Here is a 7,113-nt window from a genome sequence, read left to right on the forward strand (position 1 = left end):
CTACAATCACAGTGTGGTCAGTGGTAGACCAAACTTTTGGTGGTGTTTTTGCTGAATATTAGACACTGTTGAGTTCACAGCTACAATATATGAAACAAAACTGTACATGTTTTCTGTGGTCTAACATGACAATAAGAGTATGATACATTTTGTATACCTGTACACTTTATATTTCCATGAAAAAATAATACTATTATTACATTATCCATCAAAATTTTTACATCATCACTTTTAAAAAAATAACCTGTCTGAATGGTATTACGTTTACATTTTTTAATACATTTTTGATCAGGTAATTGCAGATCTTATTACATTTTCAGGAAATTATTACATTAATGAGTGCTACAGCACATCTGGAAACAGTTTAAACTCGCAAATAAAACAACATGATTCACACATTTAGTTGTGTTATAGTTGGAAGCTTACGTAAAAGAATGAATTGGGTCCATTTAAATGCACTGCAAGGCTCAGTGCTCAGGTCAAGCTGCATCTGGATTTCCATGCTCCTGCGATGAAGTTATTGTTATTTTGAGCAAAATCTCCCCACTGTAACTCCTCTTATGCCTCCCTGATGTGTTATTCATTCAGCCTCCAAACCTCCTGTGAGGCTTTTCATTCCCTCTAAACCACGGTAACTGTTCTTTCATCATCAAGAGCCTAGTGCAAAAATGATTGAATTTGACAAACAGAAACCAGCTGTGACAAAAAACGCAAATTTATAGGCCTATGTAGCTTATATATGATGTGTGTAAACAAACACTGCTCTGATATGTTGTTGTCAGTCCTAAAGCAGGTCATACACGTTCTTGAGGGTCAGGGCAGACTTTGCAAGGTCAACTTTGTGTGTGTGTGAAAACAATGATAAGGCCCAGATGTTCAGCTTTCTCAGACTGTAACAGCCGCTGCAGGGAGTTTACCTGTACTGCATGGCACACAGGTGCCAAGGTCCCCAGCCAGCCAGTAACTAGCTTTTATCCCCTGAGGCACATTTTAAACTTCAGCCATATAAATGCAGTGGATAGCTTATTTAGAGTTAGTGTATTTACCCACATACTCATTAATTCTCCACAGATGCCACAGTTAATGGTAGAAACATCCCCAATTTCTGCCAGATGTACGGAGTCAGGTCTCTGTGCATGAGTCAGTTTCTGCCTGCGGCCTCTATATATTGTGGAATCCTCAAATCTGGAATGCGTTCACACTGTAATGAGTCTAACTTGGCTTTTTTCACATGGATTAATGGTTGTAAAGACTAAGAGCACTCTTATTCACCAGCCCTCCATTAAACCAGTGATGCTTCCATTTCTTATTTGTCTCCAACAAAATCAAGCAGGAAGTTTTATCCCTAATTGTGCACATATTTAGGCCTTTGTGACACAGATCAAATGACAATGTTTTAATAACAAAGTGCTGTTGGTCATCACATGTTAACCATGTCTTTCCCTCAAATCTGCAGTGATATATTCGGGGCTGGCCCTCCTCCTTGCTTGGCCCTTGGCCACAGTTGACCCTGTGAGGTCAGGGGAAAGAAGGTCGAGGTCTGGTGAATGAGGACTAATGACTGAGGACATGACTTTTTCCCAGGATGAAGCAATTAACATCTAAGTAATTAACATATAAGGACTATAACATGTTAGGACTCACCGTGGCATTAATACTCGCGCTTTTTATCCTGCTTCATCTTAATCATCCGAACATTATATTTTGTTGTTTACATGAACTTTGCATCTCATTTTCATCATCTTACATTAAAGAATCAGCAACAGTGCGTGTGTTGATGTAAATGCGTGTCCATTTAATCCGCATGCACATGTTGTTTTTAGACTGACAACTGGCTAAAAGAAAGAGATGTCCTTGAAGAACACTCCAGCCATGTGTGCATGTTGAAGATTTTGTGGCCAAGGGTTTGTCTCCTTCTGGGAGCAATCAATTGTGGTGAACCGCTGCACATCAATAGAAATCATGTATCAAGTATGGTACATTTGATTTTATGGCTTTTAATGGTTTGTGATGCTGGCCACAAAACACTTCTGACCTTGCCCTCCATTCAAATTTTTTATTAATCACCATGTGGCTCATTCTGGCTCATATGCCATTAATTTTTGCCGTTATTTTTAAACAATAAAGCAGCTCTCATTTTCTTTATTTTCGCTCTAACTTTGTAGTTTGATCTTTCTGTACTTGGTTTGTTTTGACACTGATTTATACCATGATAGCAGCAGTGCTGTTATTTCATGTTTGCTTACAATTATCTTCCAATTCAAGGAGATACATTTGAGCTTAACTTCACAGAGGATTAAGAACAAATGTGTCTGACCCATATGAATAAAAAAAAGGCTGTTACATTAACACATCATATTACACTGTATCAACATTAGGAAAATCCATACCAGAGATTCCTGCCAGATACGTTTGCAGCTCTCCAAGAATCACTGTACAAAGCACCGCTCAGTCATTACTACTGTACAGTCTAACTCAAAGCAGCGGTGGAGGCTCCTCCACTGACATGACAGGTGATTTATCATCCAGGGTTCAAACCCCGCCTCCCTCTTCTTTTCCCCAAACTTTAGCAAAGGCCAGAGAGCTCAAACAGCTCCAGAGCCACTCTGCCTCTCATGGTTCGATGCGTTTGAACTCCTCAGTCATAACAGTGATCCATACCTCCTGACGTACACCAGGGCCTTACCTTTACCCGCCCTGCAGTGTTGCAACTTGTAAGAGGCGACGTGCACCGTGTAAGAGGTCTCCTGTGCAGAAATTGCAACACGACCACAGAGAGTAAAAACTGCAATACATCACTGCATATTTTTGTAGTCATTTCTGACAACAAGTTCATCATGACAGTCAACAGAGCTTAGGGAAGCACTCTGTAGCGCTGCATGGCAGGTATTGTGTTGCAACAAGATAAATACATGTATGGAACTCTTCCTGTGGTGAAGTCTGCATGGTGCAATGACTTTAAAGCATCTGAAGATAAATGAAAAATCAAGGAGTTACCATAACATACTTGCCACACCTCCCCTTTCTATCCTCCCACCCTCCCCCCTTCTCTGACCGTTCAGGTGCTTCTCATGGTGCGGTGATCAAGGAGCTCGGCCACCTGAGACTTGTGTTGGCTTGCACTGCAGATTAAGGCCCCCCCACCCCAAAGAGGCTTCCGCCCCCCATTGCCGCAACGGAGCTTCATAAGCCGCTGAATTCCAAGTGCCCTTTAAACACAGTGGTCTGTCAACCTCTTTCCTGCTCCCATTGAGTGAGGCATTGTCTGTTTTAGCCCCGCAGACAGCTGTAAAACAAGGTCAAAGCAGCACTCTCTCACCACTCTCCTGAGCACTGTCTCATAGCTGAATCGTCATATTATGGCAAAATAACAAAAAAAAGTTGACCGACAACAGAACGATTCCTGTTTGCTGAAAGAACCAAAACAACGAGGCTTTTAATTTTACATTGTGAAGACAGTTGTGCAAAAAAAAAAAAAAAAAATGAGGTGTTGCTGCTTTTACAAATACAAATCTTGTATTTTGACAGCCTCTTTTCATGACAGGGTCAGTGGTTATTATCGTACTGCTGTCATTATGATGTCATTACATCACAAGCAAAGCCTGCTGAGTGATCTAAGAAGGAAGGCTTGTGCAGGGCAATTATCAGTTACACTTTGCAACAAGAACACAGAATTTTGAGTACTTACCAAGGAACAAAATGTGAACTAAGGGGAAATTAAAGCATCGCTAAGTTCTTCATTAACTAACTAAAGGACTTCATGGTTGATAATATCAAATGACAACAGACTGTGAAATACTAAGTTAATGAAACAGCGCGTAATAATTAGATCCTACATATCTGTGAAGCCACTTTCTTGATGTGTTGTTCCTGATTGATTCTGAAAGGAGTAAAACATTTTTTTTTTTCTATTTTTTTTTTTGCTTTTCATGTTCCTCTTGAAAATTGTACTTCTGTTCTTTACACAAGTATATTTTGAGCCAGTAATCTACATTTTACTCCACTACATTGCCATTTATACCCTCGTTACAACTCTCTTATACAAAGTAAATATCTTTTCTATATCTAAAATATTAACCTTCTAGTTTTTTTTTCATTATTTGTGCCAACTAAACACTGTTATGAGAACATTTAACTGAAATGAAGAGTTGACACAGGCTTATGTTTGAAATTGTGTCATCTTCATTTGTATTGAAATACATATTTCATAATAATATTGAATGTCACATGACATTTTCCATATTGACAAATACCAATTATTGCCATTTTCCATATATTGTAAAAATATATATATAAATTCTGAACTACATAAGCTAAACATCATACACAGGTTTGACATATTAAGACATAACAATATGGTAATAACTTGCAGGACTTTACTGTTTTTTGAGTTAAAAATGAATGACTCATCTCAAAAGTGCTCAGTAAGTATTCAGACATCGAGACAAATTACATACTGTTAATAAACACGGTGTCTTGAGGAAGTTTGTTCTTTAGTAACTTATCATTATCTATGTTGTCTCTGATTAAGAGTTACTCAGGAACTCTTGATTCATCAAGTATCAGTTTGTTCCTGTTGGCAGCTACTCAACATTTTGTACACCATAGGCTGAAGTCATCCTTGTTCATATCAATTAGAGTGTTTTGTATCATTTGAAAGGAGGGTCTCACAACCAGAGAGGTGTTTTTGCTCTCTGTTCTGTCTTTTTCCAGCCCAGATTTGCACCATATGTGTACTCTATCAGACAATATATAGGTTTAACCTTGATAGCAACAGCCTAATTCCACATATGTACCGTTTCAAACACCCTAAATCTGTACTTTGTGATTTCTCAGCTTATCCCTTCAAGGGCCAACACTTACTTGGCTCTGGTTTCCATACCAGTGTACATTTCCAGCGCTAATAGGGACTGTAGGGATACAGAACTTAGTGGAAAATTGGGGCTGGTCTGCATGTCTGTGTGTTTGGGTAAGAGGAAGGATATAAAGGGGAAAGGTCTGGCGTCATAAAGACCAAATTTAATGCATCACATGATTGTATCAATTACTCTAAAATGGGGAGACAAATAATACAGCCAAGCGAAGTGAGATCATGTTTAATGCTGAAACTGACTTTAAAAAGATCAGGAGGGGAGTCATAAACCGTAATAAGACATCACACTCATGAAAGTTACGCAGAGTGGACGATGATCTAAACAGAAGCTATGCGAGCGTTTCACGGCCAGGGTCTACCACCGTGACTCCCCTCACAACATGACGCCTGCTACCACAAGTCATGTGACTCTGACATGTGTCTCTCAGGTTTCACTGAGATATGTATTCCCTTTCTGTAGTTGTCTGCAGGCAATCATGCGTCCATCCCCACGATAGAAATAGTGAGTGCTGATTTTTTTCTGACGTAGTTCTCACATTCCTCACCGGCAAGTATTGATTTTTTTCCCTCTGGAAGTGCGTTTATCTTCTCCAGCAGGCGGAAATAGGTTCAAACATTTTTTCAGCATTGAACTCCTCACTGATGGATGCAGACACACATGTCAGTGTTTCAGTTTGCTAGTTCCAGTTAACAAGAGGACACATTTTGACATTAAATGCAAGAACTTCCTATTTGACAGACATTAATCTGCCATCTGATATGTTTCCACTCACCAGCACTCACGTTTTACTCAAAGTACGTCCAGAAGGCTAAATGCTGACCATTTCACTTTGAAGGGCTTTGTGTTTTCTTTGCATGTCACATAGTGGACTAATCCGGTAGTGATAAGTGGCACAGGCCATGCCAGCGACAGCTGCCCAGTATTTGGGATATTAACAGCTGTGAACTTTAAGCAGGCAGTGACACATGAGATTTGATGACAGTCCAGTAGGGGGTCCTTGGATCTTTCTTCTGGTTCACTTATAGTATACACAGAAACATCCTGGGACAGAGCCATGTACGTGAGGTCATGGGCTCTTTTTTTCAGTTTGTCTAATAAATGTTATTACCGACCAGTGATGGGCATTAACACATTACTTATTAATACATATATAATTACTTTTGTATATTATGAGTCGTGTGAAGGATTGGAGATTGGATTACAAGGAGATGGAAGTTTTGTCCCTCTCGGACAGGTTGGTTGAGACGTGTTAGCTCGGTGCAGGCACTGAGGTGTGTCTAGTCAAAGAGGAGAATATAAACTCTGGACTCCAAACTCCTGTTTACATGTTGTATCCACTTAACTGGCTCGCTAACGTTTGCCAGTGGTAAGCCTATATTCAGGAGTCAGCTTGTGTAATCATTTGGAGCTGTTTAGAGACACTTTTGACAGAGCTGTGTTGAGTAACAAAGTTAATGAAAATGACCAATGTAACTGATTATTTTTGCAGGTCAAGTAGACTCTAGAAAAGTACACTTATTTAATACACAATGATAACTTGTTTGATACTAACTGTAATGGACTACACAATTCAAGTTAAGAGATAGCTTGTTGGTTTTCATGGATTATGGAAATGAGGCTGTCTGGAATAGTTGTAAAAAGCACCAAAACATCTAAAATGATTTGCTGTCTTTCCGAGAGTTAGTTGAGAAAATTGATATTTATGTCTGTACATTAAGTACAGAGCGAGAGCCAGAAGGTGATTAGCCTAGCTTAGCATAATAACTGGAGGCAGGAGGAAACAGCCAGCTCACTAATTAACATGCTGTAACATGTTTGTTTAATATGCACCCAAAAACAAATGTATGAATGATAAGTTGTGGTTTTAAGGGGAGTGACTCGGTGTAACAATATCTTTGAGAACAACATAAAATCCATCCACCGTCTGTGCAGTCACATTGCTGTTGTCACAGAAATAGTTAGCCTACAACACATAACTCTGTCTAAAACTAAAAACTAATTTTTGTATGTGACTGTTGTACAGATTAAACAAATGAGATTCAATGTGTTGTTAATTAGTGAGTTTTAGAGGTGTAACAAATGTTTTTCGAAGGTAAGGCTTGCTGTTTGTCCCTGCTTCCAGTATTTTTTGCTAGGCTAGCTACTCGTTAGCTCGGTTAGCTCTTTCTCCGTACCTAAGACAAAGACATGAGAGTGGTGTGGATCTTCTCATCCTATAGACAGCAAATACAGGAAATGT

The sequence above is a fragment of the Pagrus major genome, chromosome 8 (assembly GCF_040436345.1).
Source record: "Pagrus major chromosome 8, Pma_NU_1.0".
Classification (NCBI taxonomy): domain Eukaryota; kingdom Metazoa; phylum Chordata; class Actinopteri; order Spariformes; family Sparidae; genus Pagrus; species Pagrus major.